General features: G+C 33.8%; 1 pseudogene; it reads right to left on the bottom strand.

Moving 5' to 3' along the window:
* Positions 1–1,020: 1,020 nt before the first annotated feature.
* Positions 1,021–19,319, bottom strand: part of LOC131061547 (uncharacterized) — a 33,680-nt pseudogene continuing 15,381 nt past the window's right edge.

Raw genomic sequence — 19,319 nt, 5'->3', positions numbered from 1 at the left:
CCAGTGTGGGAAAAACCTCGGTGGGATTTGTGACCCACAATATTCACTTACTGGCCAATAAGAGAATATTACTGCTTACAATAGGGGCCTACACATGCAGGAAGGCCAAGTGCCTAGAGCTCACTGCTCAATTACAAAAGAAGTCACACTAACTTACAAAAATGGATTATACTAATCCAATGTCTTGTACTACTTCAGATCAGCATCTGCTATGCCAGATTCAGTACCGGTTTAAGCTCTGCAATTTACATAAACCCTTATCCAATAATTCGCATATTAGGTCTGCTACCTTCTTTTCATACTTCACATTATCTCATATCCTAAATGATCTACAATGATTTCATACACATATGATTCATATTACAATCTACCATGTCGGCTTACAAAATATTTTACAATTAATTACAAAATGCATTTATACAAAATTCCTGTCGGCCAGGGTGTCGGTAATCTTCTTTTTGGTGTCGGTGATCTGTATGCCAATGTAGAGTTTGTCAGTATTGGTGCCTATGTCTGCCTGCCGGTATCACATGATTGTAAGGTTGCCATCAATGACAATACCTTCAATCACCTACAATTTCTCATTGGATGGTGCATTTGCCAACAATGTACACATGTAGGTTTCCAGCCAGAATATCGATAAAGTCTTATTTTTCATCAATGTCCCATTGTTGAATACTATTGTGCAGATAAAAATATATGTAATGCAATATAGATTAGTCCTCTGATCGAAGGGCATATAGCCCTAATTATTTCTACCTATGTTGTTGCATGCAACCAGAGTGCAAACATAGCTCACAATATTAGTATGTGTCCTAGAGAGCTTCATTAATTCAAATATTTTAGAGAGCTCCCTTACAAAATTATTGTATGCATTCTACAACCTTTTCACTTCACGAGAGCACATTACCCCGAGGCAAATTATTTTACCAATTTTCAAACATCTTTTTATGCTTCCACATTCACGAAGGGAATGCTGGAAGTGATTGTGGAATTTGTATTTATGCCTTTTCAGCATGTTCACTCTTGACAGGTCTTAGGAGAAGAATTCATAAATGCATGACCCTTACCAGGGTAAATATATACCTCATGGGAAACTACTGATACCTTGAGCTTCTCCTCAAGAGACTTGGCTGCTGTCACATCTGAGAATACAAAAAAGGTATCATATTCTCCAAAATGATCCTACACGTGTGACTTTGCTAAGGATGGATCTACTAGTTTTGAAGAAGGAACTGTTACCTAAATTTTGCACCAGCTAAATTTAGTGACCTATTATAGGTTTTACACATGAAACTAAAGGTAGGTACACAAAAATATTTTCAAAATTTCCTCATTTTATAAGTTTGGCCAAAATATGAAGGTTTTATTCATTATGCAATGATTTTCAAAGAATTTACAAAGGATTGCATGAAAGGTGTTTTCATAACATAAATGGGTATGATTGAGGAAGGTGCAGAAAGTAGAATGATAAACATATGTATACGAAGAATAGGGAGAAGAGAAAGGATTCGTCATTGCCTTTGAATGGAAAATTGTTGGTTTGTTGAAGTTGCATCCTCGTTTCTTCATCATTCCAATCTCTCATCAGTACCTGCAAGGTGTAGAATAGATGTGTTAGAGCTCAGGATCATTAATATTCTAACAATCTACTCATAGACATATATATCAGACTATAAAATAGAAAGAAATCAGATCATAATCAAAGGAAAAGAGTCAATATAGAGAAAATGCCATGAGAAAACAACAAGTATCACATTTTATTTAACATGTTTGTTTCATGTGTAGGTACAAATGCATAGTACATTGTAAGCATGTGTTGTAAAATGAGGCTCTCACAAGGGTTGAGCCCAACATGCTAGTGTGTTAGTAAGACTTTAGAGAATAGAGGCCTGCCATCCATAACAATGAACCAATGAGATCACTATCATAAATGATACGACAATGTCTAGTGAAACCATACTGATAGGCTAAAAGGTTGGACAACCCCTGGTAGAGTCTCATAATAGAAGAAGTCTTTCTGAGTTTAGGGGCAAAAAAAAGAGTATTAAAGGCACCTATATAGCTATCATATAATGAGTATGTAACTGACTCAGTATCACAAGGGTGATATTCAGATCAGTCATGTGAAGGTATTGATCAATGCCATGAGTTCATGATTACCAACCAAAGTCACAACAACAACTATAATGAGTCATATGTGTATCAATAGTTATAGTAGTAAAGCTCTCATAACCATCATTAAAGAGTCAAAATAAAAAAAAAGGTGGAGATCTCAGCTAAATAAGACAATAATAAGGGATTGTTATATCCCAATGACTACAATTTTAGAACAGCTTTATAGAAGCAATTACATTATCATGGAGTAGTTAACATTCCTAGCAAAAATGAAATGTAAAAGAAATGCCATCCATAGGGTCAATAATCTTAAAAGATAAAGAAAGACAAATCATAGATTGTACATACATATTTTCAAGGGGAAAATCCAAGTGTATTGTCAACACAAAGAAGAGAGGTAGCATTTTTCAAATGAACAAATGCACAATATTGTCAAAAATACAGTCATATTGTTTCCATCATTTCTAAGAAACCCAAAACCTAATTTTTCTGATTTTTTACATAATATAGAAAAACTCATGGAAAATAATACAATAAGTTTGGTGCAAACCCAGCTTGTATATTACAAGATACATTTATCAGAAAAAGAAACATTTTTTTTTAGAATCTACAACAAAAGAGTTGCTCTAAAACATTTATAGTTGCTGTCAGAAGATACATTAAGAAAAGAAGTGAGCATGAACAACTAATAAACTATGAGAAGATATGTGAATCAAAGACCTTAATAGCTCAAAGATGTCAAAGGGTCTGAGATATTAAAAGGATCATGAATTTAATGAAAGAGAGTAAACAACAAAGATTTGTATTTTCTTATCAATAATGTGCAAATGTATAAATCTGACAGCACATAGCATTTCCAAATAGTCACAGAGGCATACGAGCCTCATTGAACAGTGAAAGTAGTAAGATAGGTTTCTGCATGATGAATAAGGCCAAAAGGCTCACCACACTGATATTAATAGTTATATCTTCAAAAGAAAATTTGATAATGATCTAAGAAGAGACTTGTTGTAGTATTAAAGTACAATGGCACTAAGAATAGGTCTGACTAAGCATTTATATAGAGGAAGGAGTATTCTCATACTTGCAGAGATTGAGATCAAGCCCAAAATAGAGTCATATTTTGGTGTCATAGCAGCTATAGATCATTAGAGCATTATTTTATAAAACCTCGAGATTGTTGTCCTAAATCTAAGCAAAGGGTTAAGGCAACCAATGCACCCATGACAGTGTTATCACAACCAATGATCAAATATCTATATTTTTCAACATAAAAGATCACAATGAATGTAGGGATATAAAAGCACAGTGATGCCTTTCAATAAGCATAATGATCAGCATAAAACTGAAAAATGAAACCACACATTGAGAAGCAATGGACTATTCTAGTCATAATAGAGGCCATATTTCTATAGCAATATTCATAGTAACAAAAGAGATTTTCAACGTTAGCAACATAATGGATATATATTTGCAGTTCACTGCCCTAATAACAATGATAAGTTTAGCAGCCAAGAACTATCAAAGAACAACCTTAGCTGTATCAATGTAAAGCTTTAGTGCAGTTAAGAAAGCCATAGAAGACAACATCAAACATGAAATAAGATATTTCAAACTTAATTATATTCAATGATAGGATTCTATCAAGGAAAGACTTGACATTATAAGACAATTTTTGAAAAAAATAATGACAGTCCTCGTATAGAGCATTAATCTCACAAACCATAGTGAAGAAGACAACTAAAAGTCAACAAAGACCAAAATAGAGTCACATTCAACATGAAGGTGCAGTCCAAGGAAAACATTAAAATTATTGCAAGGTCGCACAAATAAAGAAGTTATACAACCGAAATCACTTACAAAGAAGGCATGTATAAAGAATAAATGCCAAAAACCTTATAGCATGCAATGGTTCAAGACAAAGTTTTTACAACAAATTATTTTGCAAGAGATTAAATGATAGATCAAATACCATAGAAAGCATCTACATACCAAGCAAAAGAAACCCCAATTGAAAGCCTGTTTGATACCAGTTCAAGCTCCTGTAGAAGCCCTAGTTCAAATTCAAGAAAGTACAAAGTGTCGTCTTCCTCGAGAAGCATAAGGAATGAGTGGAAGTATTTTAAGGGTTTTCTTCTTTTGTTGCATGCCCCAAGGTTATCAAATGCTCTTTATTTCTTTTATTTATTTTTATGAAAAGCAAAACCAATGCATGTAATGTGATAGTTGTGGGAGGCTTAAAAACCCTAAAAGTCTTTTAAAGACTTGATGTCATGTTATTTTTTATTATTATTAATATAATTAGTATATTAATAATGGTATTTAATAAAATAAAAGCATACATACCATTATTAATATATTAAGTATAATAATAATAATTTGCTATTATTTTATTTATATTTATAGAAGTATAAAAAAAGGGCAATATAAAGATTATTTCAATCTTTATTTCAAATACTTCTATTTTTATAAATAAAATAATTAAGATGGTATTTACGCATGGGAGATTATTTTTCTATCTTCAACATGTATTCATAATCAACAAATTATAAAATAAATATTAAAGGTAGATAAGTTATAAATCTCCTTAATATTTATTACATGAATGCATTTAGGGAAGACTATCATGCAACTACATAATAAAGATTAAAGGGAAGTCTTTTTGGCTAATCTTAATATTTATTCTAAAATCTTGCTACCATGGACGCATGCTAAAGATAGAGATCATCAATGGACAACAACTTTAGAGGGCACGCAAGATTTTCAGATAACATAGTTATTTTTAGGGGAGCTATTTTTGGTAGACAATTTTACATTAGGCACAAAGTGTCTTTTTCATGCAGCATTAGTTGGAGGCCATTTTTTAGCATCAATGACTATTTTTGATATATTTTGGCACGAGTTTTTTTAGTTTTTTGGGCAAATTCGCCCAAGAGTTTTTCTCATGCAGATTTTTCTATTAGAGTTTGTGAAGGAGATGTACATGATGGGCTCTATATATTCATTTCTCCTCCTTCCCCCCCCCCCGGTTTTTTCTTTTTTCTTACACATACAACAAAAAGCATTGTATCTCAACACTTAATAGTTTTTCATTTATTGTAAAAGAGTTATATTTCATTCAGTTTCACAATACAGAGTTATTTCCTTTTCAGTATTTCTTGCTTTCTCATTGTCAGGTGAGTGTTTTGATAAGTTATTGTGATTTTTACAATCCTTTTCTCCATCACACTTTTTTCTTTGCAGAAGTGTGATAATTTCACAATGATTCAAATTGTGGGTTGTGTTCACCTGGTTTTTCAACTCCTTGCATGTTGTAAAAATTCACTTTTCCTACATGCAAAAGTTGGATAGCTTTGAACCTTTTCACAAATTGTTTATGAATTAGGTGGTCTAATTGATTTGTGAAGTGTTTCATTGAGTATTGCAACTGTTATATTTTTAGTGCAGTATTTTAAAACTCAATAATTTTGGTGTATCACCTCCATTAGGATAGGTTTTTTATTACATGCAAGCTTTTTGCCCCTTTTCCCACAAGAAGTTAGTGTAGGAGATCCATCAAGATAGGAAGATGGTCTGGTATCCGAAGATTCACCTTCAACTTGAGCAACCCATAGGCTCGAAGGTGTTTCCATGTTTCACAGGATTGTTTGGTTATGCACTTAGCATAACAGGTACAATCCTTCATGACAATATGAACACCATAGAATGCAACAACATAATCAGCTTCTGGAACTAACATGACACTTGCAATAGATAAATCACCACCCATGCAAAAACTTGTCACCCCAGCCTTTTTTGAACCATTTTCCTTCAAGCACTTCGTAGATGCCTTTATAATATTTAACAACACCTATCCAATCAAGGACATCTATTAAATGTATTTTTTCTACAACATCCAAACCAACTTTCCCATGATACAAATCAAGAATGAGTGTCTTATAACCAGAATCCATTTTAGCTATATTAGCTACATGATTCTTAATCTCATAGTCAACTCCCCACCAATCCTGCAACACCATGATCCTAGGTGCATCTTCTCTTCCCATCACATAAGCATCAAAGACAGTATCATCACACTCAATTTGAATATTTTGAAATTGTGAAGTAGCAGACAATTCTATTGCACACACTGTCACCCTAAATTTGGTTTGCAGGTACGTATTTAAGGAATGCTGATAGTGATTGTTAATTATGTGTACTTGAAAGTTTCTATTGCTTTAAAATTCTTTTCCGTGTAGCTTCTTCTTTTGGTGAAACCCCTTTCTGATCACATAGATATCCCTTGCTATGTAGAAAAAGTTGGGGGTCCATCGTATTTAGCTTTATTATTGAATTAAGGTGATTTCAACTTTTTCGGTGTAACATTATATTTCGGGGAAGCTTTTTTCCTTTCTGGAGATAACCTTTGTCTTGCCTAAAATGAAGATAATTCATTTCTAGAATTTTTTGGGGGTTACAATGATTTAAATGAGAACCTCTTTTTAAATATTATATATTTGGCCACCACCATTATTTTAATCAATGAGACATCAAAATTGGGGCCCACCATTTTTTACTTGTTACTTATACAAACCATTTTAATGGTTTTTATTTTACCACTAAACTATTTATATTCTATATATAACTTGTTTTTGATAACACTCATAATGGTTAATTTAAATAATTTTGATTGATTTAAATTTTGTTATATATGTAAAAATTATATAAATTTTGTTTTCACTTGGGTATTATTTTCTCCAAAAATATAATGTAAACCATTAGAAGCATTATTATTCAAATCATTAAGATTTAAATAACAAGCCATTTTATATCTTAGGGTTTGTAACTTGGTGATGAAGGTCGGGTCCCCTTATGGGAACTGTATGCTGGGCTCTACCCTGGTGGGAGCCACATTTTAACCCACATACAGTCTAAACATATAATCCACCACTTAATAGCCTTGGTAAATTTAAATCATACTATTGATATAAATCATCAATATTAGAACATCCACCATTGTGTGCATCATCAAGCTTTGAAATAAAGCTAGGTCATGTGTGTTACTATCATAAACTTAGGTATTGGCATTAAATATGGCTTGCTATTCATGTCTTTCATTAATGAACTTGTAACAATAATAACCTTATCAAATAAACCATTCTTATCAAGCCAATATCCATAAATTGAAAAAGCTTGATGTCAGTAAGGAGGACTTCAGTAACTCTATGAAAGTGCCCTCCCTGGTCAATCAAATACAAAAAATTAGTGATGGCACGTGCATAGAGTGGCTATTTGAAGGACTGTCAATGTTTTTCATTTTAGAAAACACTAAATTTTGCCAAAAATTTAGGGTCCCAACAAAAAGGTTGGCTCCACTTTATTGGGTGTTTTTAGCCCATGGTTTTGTAATACCATTTGATGGTTTCTTGTATTGTATCTCCTATATATGAGGTGCATGAGATAGAGGTTGTGTGTAAGAGTCTTATGGCTATTGAGTTACCTCTGAATCTTTGATTAGTGGTACTCCTGTGAAGAGCTTGCTCTGCAAGTATATTGTAATCTTTTGTTGATTGCTGAATAATATATTGGGTGGCTTTTGGAGTGTGGGGTTTTTCTCCCAAAAGGGTTTTTCCCATGTAAATCACTGTGTTTCTATGTTGTGGTATGCGTGATATTATGTTGATTCTGTTAAGTTTCTATAATTGTTGTAATGATATGTAAAAGTTTTTGCATTACCCTCCTCTCAAGGTTAGTTTAGGAAGTTGTTCCGCTACTTAACTTCCTTACACTTCCCCTCCTCGTCCTAAAATTCCATCATCGAGTAATTCTTGTCAAGTCATGAATTTAGCATGAACTGCCTTACCCACACAACCAATTTCCCCATTGTTCAGCCTGCAAACATGGTAGTCCTATGGGGTGCAATAATTGGTCCACTCAGCTTAAGATGGCCCTTGCATGACCTTCCTAAGGGATCCGGAAAGATCATACCTAAGTTAAAAGGTGATTGGAAAGTCACACCAAATGAACATATGCATGCCATCTTTGGATCTTTCTTGATCTTAGGAATTCAACATGAAGATGTTGCAGTCATGATTTTTGTTGAATCTTTGACAAAAATAGCAGATTGATTTTATCATTTACCCAATGGAGTGATTGATAATTGGAATACTATGAAGATTAAGTTTGAAGATAGGTTTAAAACTGCTGAAAATGATTATGTATTGGTAGACCAATCATTTTCTATGAAGAAAGAAATGCATGAGTCTATGAGGGATTTTGTAGCCAAGTTCAACAAGTTGGTGAGTTGAATACCAACTAACACAACACCAAATGACATGTTGTTGAGATATTTATTCACTAATACCCTCTGAAGTTAGTTTTCTCCTCATGAGGAACCCACAAGATGACTTGGCAGTGACCCAACATATGACCGTTTCAATAAAATATGACCTAATCACTTCTAGGAAATGGAAGAGAGAAGTACAAACTAGTAAGGCATAGGAGGTCAATTCTATTAACCCAGTAATCCAGAGGTTAGCCAATGACATTATCACCCTCAAGAGACATATGCTTAAGGGGTCTCAACAACCCTTTTATCAAGATGGACCAAGATCATCTACTAAGCCATTAAGCATAGTTGGTCCATCTCAGAGACTAGCCTTAGAAGGTCCTCCTTCAAGCAAAAGGAATCAAATGATATTTAATGGGATCATGATGGTGCATCCTATCTGGAGATTAGTAGATCCATATAGATGATTACCACAAATAAGAAAGAAGAGTATCAAGTTAAAGAACCTACCCCTTCAGGGGAAGCCAATATAAATTTCCTTGAATATGAATCTAATGCTGAAGGAGAAGACTTGTTCACAAAGATAGATAATACAAATTGCATTGTACTCACTAGAAGTCAATATGCACAAAAGAAGGATTCAAAAGACAAGCCCAATAATGATAATACTACCTCACATCCTAAGTATATTATGATTAGAGGCTCTTCATCCAATTCTAAGCAGCTAGAAATAGGTCAAACTAAGAAACCTGTTGAGGTACCTTCTGCTACTACAAATGAAATTTTTCCCAGTTCATTTGATATAATTAAGTCATGCAAGAACACAAAGATACAAATTACTCCAGCTGAATAACTTAGACTAAATCCTTTCGAACTAGACCGACTTGTTAAGTTCATTAGACCTGAGTCCTCCATACAATATATGACTTCTCATGTTACTAAAGATAATCCCTTGGCCCACATTGATCCTAGTTGCCTCAATTCCTCTCAAGAATTAAAACCTCCAGACCCAATGAATCCTTTCTTGAAGTCTGAATTGTTCTATGTGTCTTTATTCATTGCAAGTTTCAAATTAAGTAATTGTGTGATTGACTCTGGAGCCTCTGACAATGTGATACCATCTCAAGTGGCTAAGGCTCTAGGCTTGACCCTTACTTCCACTAGTGGCTGATTTTTTTCAATGGATTCTTCCCAAGTCCCCATATTAGGTCAAGTCAAAGATTCTCAAGTAACTTTGGCTTCTTATCCTTCTAAGAGACTCAAGCTTACCATTTTAGTTGTAGACATCCCAACAAGTTATAGAATTCTTTTGAGTTAAAGTTTCTGTAAAGACCCGGGAGAAGACATTCAGAAGGATTGGTCTTTTTCTACTATACCAGTGAATGGTAAGAAAGTTAGATTAGAACCTGAGCCTAAGGCCAAATTTAGTGTGATAAAGTTAGATGATCCAATGTCAGAAGTCTTGCATCTGGAAACAAGTTATAGAATGCTTTTGAGTTAAATTTTCTGTAAAGACCTAGGAGTAGACATTTAGAAGGATTGGTCTTTTTCTACTATACCAGTGAATGGTAAGAAAGTTAGATTAGAACCTAAGCCTAAGGCCAAATTTAGTTTGATAAAGTCAGATGATCGAATGTCGGAAGTCTTGCGTGTGGAAACTAGTCCTGACACCTATATGTGCAGTTCTTCCGAAGGTTTGAGTGATTATTTTGTTTCTTATGAATTAAAAGAAGGACTTTGGACTATGGAATTTGATGGTACATATTCTTCTTCAGGATCTAGTGCTGGAGTGGTCCTCATTGATCCAAATGGCTATTAGTTTCCTCTAGCTTATAAGCTAGAATTTGAAAATACCAATAATACTGCTGAATATGAGGCTTTATTATTAGGCCTAACTACTACCAAAGAAATGGGAGTTAAGCAATTAAGAGTGAAAGGAGATGGCCAACTTCTGCTAAGGCTAATTTGAGGCCAATATCTTGTGAAAAATGGAAGATTAAATCATTATTGGAAGAGTCTGGGATTGCATTGAAGACTTTGATGCACAATCAATATATCAAATGAAAGAAGTTTGACCCCAACTTAACATCGACCGAGTATGAACTGGTGAATATAGGTATAGAAGAAGATAAAAAATGGTCTATATAGGGAAATATTGTATGCCTAAAGAAAAGAAGAAATTGATTTCCCTACTAATCAGATACGCAGTTTCTTTGCATGGTGTTATGCTGATCTCAAAAGGTTCAGGAATGAAAAAATACACCATATTTCTCTTGAACCAGGAGCTGTCCCATTCAGGCAAAAACAAAGAACCTTCAATCCCAAAGTTTTTGATGCTATTCTCAGTGAAATTGACAAGATGTTGAAAGCAAGGATAATATATCCTATTCATCACACCACATGGGTCACTAATATTGTACTTGTAAGAAAGAAGAATAGAGAAATAATAATTTTTGTAGACTTTCGAAACCTAAACCAAGCTTCTCTTAAGGACAATTATCCAATACTTGTGATGGACCATATTCTACTGACAATGTCAGGATCATAAATGATCATGTTGGATAATTTCTTTAGGTATAACCAGATAGAAGTAGCCCCAGAAGATCAACACAAGACTGCCTTCACTACCCCTGTGGGTGTCTTTGCTTATAACAGGATACCTTTCGACCTTATTAATGTTGGAGCCACTTTTTAGAGGGCAATGGACTTAACTTTTGGTGATGAAAAGAATAAAATCATTGTCAATTATCTCAATGACTTGACTATTTTCTCAAAAAATGAGAATAAACCATTTCCAAGATTTAGAGAAAGTATTACAAAGATGTAGGGATTTCAACATTTCTCTAAACCCTAAAAAATCTATATTTGCGGTCATAGAAGGAAAGCTTTTGGGACACATTTTTTTGAAAGATGGAATTAGGATTGATCCTGAGAGAGTCAAAGAAATCTATCAATTGAGTCTCCCCTCTTCCTTAGATGCAACTGGATCTTTTTTTGGCTAGGTGAATTTTCTGAGGATATTTGTACCATATTTTGCTGAGTTGACAAGGCATATTATGGAAATGTTGAAAAGCCAACCAACTTTTAAATGGAACTCAGAGGGGAAGAAGGCTTTTGAAGACATAAAGGTAGCTATAGCCAATACTCCCACTTTGATACACCCAAATTTTCAAAAATAATTTATCATCTATAGTTATACCTCAAAGCATACTTTATCTACTTTCTTGCTGTAGAAAGATGATCAAGGTATGGAAGAACCCATAGCTTTTATGAGTCAACCCTTAAAGAAACATGAATTGAAATATACATAGACTGAAAAGTATGATTTTTCTATTATCAAAGGTTTGAATAAGTTTAGGTTCTACATTTTTCATTCCCATTTGAAATTTTTTGTTCCTAATTCTGTTTTTAAGAGTATTTTGACTAAACAAGATATTGATGTGAATAAGAGGGGTGCTTGTATTGAAAAGGTTCAAGAGTATGATGTTGATATTAAACCAAACACCTTGGTTAGAGGAAAGGTCCTATGTACCATGATAAATGAAAACAAACTAGAGCAACAAGATGATCTCTTGCTGGTGTTGTTCACCAATACTCTTGATGATTGGTTTAAAGATGTCACATATTGCCTAACTTATGGAGAATGCCCTGCTATGATGTCACCCAAGTATAAGAGAAATTTGAAACTGAGAGCAACTAAATATATCTTGTGGGAAGGGAATCTATACAAGAAGGGTGTAGATGGTAACTTTTTGAGGTGTGTAGATAAAGAGAAACAAAACAAATTGTTGGAAACCCTTCATGAAGAAGTTTGTGGTGGGCACCTCTCAGCCTTTGTAACATCTTATAGAATTATGAGAGAGGGTTTTTATTGGTTTGGATTTTTTAAAGGTGCATATGATTGGGTAGAAAAATGTGAAAAAGTCTTAAATTTATTGGTAGACCTTAGTTACTACTCTACCTTTAAGAACAGTGGTTATTGAAGAGCCTTTCCAATAGTGGGGTTTGGATTTCATAGGGCCAATTAATCTAAACTCAAGTGCCCAAAATACTCACATTCTCATGGCTATAGATTACTCTACTAAATGGGTAGAAGTTGTTTTTGTCAAGTATACTACTTCCAGAGTAGTTATCAAATTCCTTGAAGAAAATAGCTTGTCTAGATTTGGTGTTCCTAAGAAAATTATAGCTGATAATGCCACTAGTTTCTCATCTTTTGAGTTAACCATGTTCTGTTATAATTATGGGATTAAACTTGCTCCATATTTAGATTACTATCCACAAGAAAATGGGCAAGCATAATCAAGCAACAAAAATCTCATCACTATTATAAAGAAATTGGTAGACCATAATAAGAGGAATTGACATAAAAGCTTGTATCATGCTCTATGGGCCGATAGGACTTCATACAAATGAGCCATAGGAATGTCTCCTTTCTCAATTGGTTTATGGGGCTGAGAGTGATTTGACCCTCTCGTTGGAAATATTAGCATCAAAACTCAAAAAAAGTGTTGAAGATGAATATTTCTAGTATTCTTTAGAAAAGAGGAATACATATGTGAGCAAATTAGAAGAACAAAGATATGATACAGTTGACAGAATAGAAAAACATCAAGAAATGGTGAAGAAGGTGTTTGATAAAAAAAACAAAAGAAGGGAATTTGTTGTAGGAGATTCTGTTTTTCTTTGGGACCATTAGAGAAAACATAAAGGTGCACACAAGAAGTTTGGTTCTTTATGGATAGGCCTATTTGTGATCAGGAAGATGGCTGGATAAAATCATTTCTACCTGGCATATTTTGATGGCATGCAATTACCTCTTGCCTACAATGGGCAAGATTTGAAACTCTACAACTTTTTTTTGAAGCACCAAGTTCTTGTATTATAGTTCTTGTTTTTTGGTAGTTTAAGTCCCATTTTTGTTGTGACTTTGTAGCCCTTAGAAATAAGGTTGTATGTGTGAGGCCCTACCCCGACTCATCCTAGAATTTCAGTGATTTTCATGTTGAGACTATTATGGATGCCTTATTTTTATGCATAATTGATTTAGAACTTATATGATTCCATGATTTGGATAACATTGATTTATATTAATGCTTCATTTCTATGCATTATAGATATAGAAATTTATATGATTCTAGAATAGGATAAATTTGGGATGATGTATGTCATTATTGGATTTGCAGGACTTTACTATGATAATAGAAATAGGATGCATGCTTTATGTATGGAGAAAAATTATGAGGATTATGATAATTACTTATGTGGATTTATTTTGATACAAGATATATTGATTTTGTTTAAATGTCAATTGTATACAGAGTGTTTGACGTGTATTCTTATTCATGTGTTTAAATATTATATGAGGTTATTTGGAATTACTAATGTGTAATTGAGATGCACAGGAAAATTATCCATGCGACCATGGAAATATTATGGAGAACCAAACCTAGACCTATGTACTTTCGTAAAGCCAGGGGTTGTCTATTTGGAGAGACAACACCCCGTATGTATCGTGTTTTATTTGTGAAAGTAAATGTTGCATGTGTGTTAAATTAAAATTATTAATTTGTGTAAATCCAACAAGAGACAAATTTCATGTGTAATTTTGTAAAGTATTTTATTGTGTCACTTGACACATTTGTTGATTTATGTCTTGATTTTTGACTTGTCTCTTGGAGGGAGTTGTTTCAACCATAGATTTTTCAAACATTTGAATGTGGTTCTAAATTTTCCTTGGGTAGAGAGTCTTTGGAGTGGTCAACTCAGGTTTGACCCGAAAGTTAACTTCATATGGGTTCATAAGGGGTCAAATGGACTCCTAGGGGTAGTTTAAAGGTGTTTCCTAAAGTTCATAAGGTATACCTATGGGTTAGGAGTATTTTTAGGCATGTAACTACTCCCATGTGACTGTTTAGTCACCTCAAAAAGTGGGTTTCCTAAGGTGAGCGAAAATTCAAATTAGAAGGTGCCATCTAGGTTAGATAACCTTCCTTTTTGATGTGAGATCATTTTTCCACTTTCTCTTACTTTTTCCTTTTTTCAGTTTTAGAAACCCATGAGAACTCTCACTGAGGTCTTTTTAGGCAAGGATTAGAGATTTTGTGGGTAATCACCCACTCTCCATTTTTGGAGATCATGCAATTTTGAAAAGAATAGTTTTGGGATAGAATTTTGGCTAAGTGTAGAGGAAAGGATTTGTGGAATTGGGCTACTCATCCTCAAACTAGTTCTAGCAAACCTTTGGGTAGATTGAAGGTTGGTTCATCTTCTCCTTTTGTTTCTTTTTACGTTGCATGTTTATGTTGGAAATATTGTTGTATGTAAAATTTGTTTTGTTGTATTTTCTTTTGTGAAAATTATTATGCGACCTATCTTTTATTCTTTTATAGATTTCCTATGATTTGGGAGTAACCAAGGCCTTCTACTCTTGGGAGAGTAGGATGGTCTTGTGGGTGGTAGGAGTTTGACAACCCTCAAGTGAGAGGCTCTCATTATGAGAGTGATCTCAAGGGGTGTATATGTGACCCTTGCTGCATGGCCTAGTTTATGCATTTGGGGTCATAAGGAGGGAAAGTATGGCATGAATGCCTTGGGGGGGCATAAGGATGTGGGGTTAATGAACTTATGATATATCTTTGTTTGCCATGAGGTGGTTTTGTGATCTACCATTCTTGCAGTCTCCTCAGGGTATTTGGTCCACTACCACCCATGTAAAAACATCACATTTTGTGATGAAGTGTAGCCTTGGTTGGGAAAGTGTTGTTGTGTGTTTTTCCCTTGCTTGTTGTGTTTGCATGTGTGTAACCTGTCTAGGGCTTGGTTCTCAAAGCTTGGGGGTGGCTTCTAGTAAGCCTAGGCTGGGAGGTGAGCACTCCATGGTCAAAGCCTTATGATTTATTTGTAGGTTTACTTGGAAAGAAAAGAAAAAGACAAGCTAGGAGTTATTGGTTTTACTTGATTTGCAGAAAAAGATTAAGGAATGGAATGCTATATTTTAGTTGCAGAAATGTAAATGAAAGGTTGCATGTTGTATTTATTTTGAAAAGAAATGTATTTTTTTTGTTTGAGCCTCCTTTGATAGTAAAGAGAGGCTAAGTGGGGTTTTCTTCCCCTTTGTAAAAGTTACTATTTTGGAAATGATAACAGTTTTCTATTTCTTGTTTTATCAAAAAAAAATATTTTTCTATTTAAGTTATTATTGCAAAAATGAAATGTTTATATTTGGAAATATGTTCCTATAGCTATTGAAATAATGGAAATGAGTAAAGTAGAAAGCTTGCATGTTAGTAAGAGAAAATTAAGCATTAGTCCTAATTATTTATTCCCAAATACTAATCCTAGTTTAATAGATTTATCATGTCTATCTCTAAGGTTAATTTAAATGATTCTAGTCTAATATAGTTGCTGTTAAAAATTATTAATTTCTGTCACTTTTTTTATTGGCAGTAAATAAATCTAGAATTAGTAATCCATCTCTAAAATTAGCAAATAGATTGTCAATAGAATAAGAAATGCTTTATTTAAATCTATTAGTTTTGAAAATCTGCTTTAAGTGATTTTAGAAAAAATAAATGTAAACAGAATGGTTAAAGTAAATAAAAGAAATTTGCCCTATTTTCATGATGTCCATGCTTGGTTAATTTTTGCATAATTTTAGGAAGCAAAGCAAATAGTTTCAAATTATATATATATATATATATATATATATATATATATATATATGTGAATGTAGCCATATATATATATATTTGTATATATATAATGTGAATATAACCATATATATATAAATATATATATGTATTTATTTATTTTATAAAAAAAAATATAATTTAAAAAAAAAATGACATTGGTTTTTTTTCAAGGAGCCTCGGCCCCCTCGTGCTATGGGCGACAACCCCCCAGCGGTGGCCACAGCTGCCTCTGTGGGCTACAACCCACAGTCGGGGAGGCTTTGCCCCCCCTGTGGGCAGCGCCCCACAGTGGTGGCGCAATCGGACTGTGGGCCGCGTCCCACAGCGGTGGGCAAGGCTGCCTCTGTGGGTCGTGACCCACGGGTACGGTTGCGGCCGTCCCTGCGGGGAGCCCCTCATGACCTCCACCCCATCGCCACCACCTGCAACACAAAACCCCCCCATGCGGCCTCTCCTCGTCCGCCTTGGCAAATTCGACCCTCCTCCCTGCACAAAAGAAAATATAAAACCCTAACCCGGTTCGGGTTAGGGTAGCATGAAAAATAATAAAAAATAAATAAATGAAGGGTTAAGTTTATACAAAAAAAATTAGGTTATCATTGTTTAGTTAGGTTACATGGGGTATTTTTATAATAATGGTTGTTTAGAAAATAAATATCCTCTTATATAAATATATATGTGTTTAATGATATATATATATATATTGTTTAATGATATATATATATATATATATATATATTGTTTAATGATATATATATATATATATATATAGTTTAATTTATGAATGTATAAATTTATCTTGAGTTTAATTATTATATTTAAACATTCATATTTTATATATATGCTATATAAACATTTAAATATGATGTTTTTCATTTTTAAAATTATTTTGGAGTTTAATCTTTTAGGGAATTTATAATGACTTTGTAGGTTAATTTGGCTGTAGGGGATTATTTTGTTTTAGTTCACCTAAATTTAGGCTTGTCGAGATTAAAACTTTATAGGGCAAATTTTATTCTGGATTTATTTAGCCCTTTAGTCAAATTTTAGACACTTTATAATTATTGTTAAAATAATTCATGGGATTTAAAAATCCAATTGCTAGAGTTAATTTAACTAATTTCTATTATAATTAAAAAGATTAATTGAGAGTAATAATATCTCTTGTCAATTAATTTAGGGGTTTTTGCTTAAATGAATTTATTATTTATTAATCGATGAGATAATAATAAATTCTTTGGAGGGTTAATATTCTGTATTTAATTTAAATTATTTTCACTTACTTGAGTTAGTGGTTAGAGTTAACTCAAAACATAGTTAAGACAAAACTTGTTAGTGCGTTTCATGTTAGCAAATTTAATGTTATTAGGTTGTTATTTAAAGAAAAAAAATATTCCGTTCGTGCCCAAAAGTTTGGGCATGACAGTATGCCATGCTAGTCTAGGTTCTTTGCGTCCCCCTAGTCCTTGTCCCCTATCAGAGCCAGTTGTTACTCACCCTGTACATTGAAACAATTGGTGATTTATGTTATGAATTTCACTTCATCATAGAAGTCCTTTATCTGTTGTAGTTCTCAAAACCCTTGATCGACTAATAATCATTTGTCCCTCTAAGCATTGAGTCTCGATTACATCCAAAAGGAGCCCCACCTTACCTTTCTGATTTATCGTTATTTAATGGAAGTTAAATCACTATCTCTCATCATTGTTGAGTCTTTTTTCATCCTATACTTCAAACCAGGATAATACAACATCAGTGGGTCCCTCACGAGTCACATATCGATCGATCACACGATAGGAATTTTTCAGCACACACATTTCTTTTGTTTCGTAGTTCTTAAAGGACGTGACTAGCTAATGCTCTGATGGTAGCAACTCCGAGGTCAATGAACCGCATTGTGGTGTTAGCAAAAGTTATTTTCCATAATGAGCAATAAATGAGAATTAATGAAATTTTTGTTTCAAATTCCAAAGAAGTACAACAGTCACCAAAACAAAAGAATTAATTTCTCTAGGTTTTAATATATCTGTCAACCTTGCTCATGCCTTTTGCATTTGAGACTTCTGAAATATTTGAAGGGGCATTCAGGTTGGAGCATTCATATATCTCTTTCCTTGAAATTGTTGAAAATTTCCAATTTTCTCGTTGATAAAGTAGGTGAAGCTTGTTAATTTGGCATTCATGAACACTTACTTTCCTTAGTGCTCTTTCCCGTTCTATCCTAATTTTAGCTTTCACTCTCCTGTAGAAACCCTAGCACTTTTGCATTTGATTTCCATGGTGCCCAAACCCTCTCAGCCCATAGAAAATAATTTAGACTATATTAAAGATGCAAAGGTTGATCCATTTACCATGCATGATATTCAAAAGAGGTTGCATAGTTTAGAGAAGTCTCCCATTATGCAAAAGGTCATTGAGCCTTCTCTTTCCCAGGCTGGAGGTTATCCTTCTATCGTTGCATGCCTTGAATTGGTTGTCTCCTATGTACAACATTACCATCCTAATTCCTAGAAAATTCAGAGTGCAAACCAAAATTTGATAGATAAAATAGACACAAACAATATTTCTCTCTCTATGCATTCTTGAAAGAGAAGGGCAGATGAATTTGTCTTTCCAGTTAGGATGGGTATACTTCCATAACCCAACAAATTGGTACCTAGACATAATTGCACAAGCCTGGTTGAAATCTCCTCGACCTGGGAAATCTAGGTTACCCTCTCAGATAAAAACAAATATTTTCAGGGATGATATCACTGATATCATTGTGTTGTGCCGAGTAGTTGGTGGACTAGGAAGGAAATTATTTGAAGAGTGGATGTGTCTGTTTATTCTTAGTGTCTATGATGATAAGAATTAGATTGATTGGGCGAGATTGATATGTGATTATCTCCATGAATAACTCATCAGTTTTAATGATAGGAAGAAATTTCATTTGTGCTCCATGCTTTTGTATGTGATAGTTACTGAGAGAACTTCTTGGCCAAGCTTGAGACAAGTTGGCAATCTTTTAGATGGCGCCCTTGTTTACAATTTTTTACCTTAGTTACAGAGAGGAGAATGTATTAGGAATTTCTCTCACATCTATGACACTTTCCTCATGACAGTCATTAGAAATATTGAGCGAAACTCAGAGAAAATAATATCGGAGGAAGCCATGACTCTAATCCAAATTTGTGGTAGTTCCTATATTTAATTCATGAGTTTCTCTTACTTGAGGGTTGGAGGTTATGAAACGGCCC

Source organism: Cryptomeria japonica, chromosome 8 (assembly GCF_030272615.1).
Source record: "Cryptomeria japonica chromosome 8, Sugi_1.0, whole genome shotgun sequence".
NCBI classification, from domain to species: domain Eukaryota; kingdom Viridiplantae; phylum Streptophyta; class Pinopsida; order Cupressales; family Cupressaceae; genus Cryptomeria; species Cryptomeria japonica.
The sequence above is the reverse complement of the archived record's forward strand: the minus strand, read 5'-3'. Positions and strand labels throughout refer to the sequence as shown.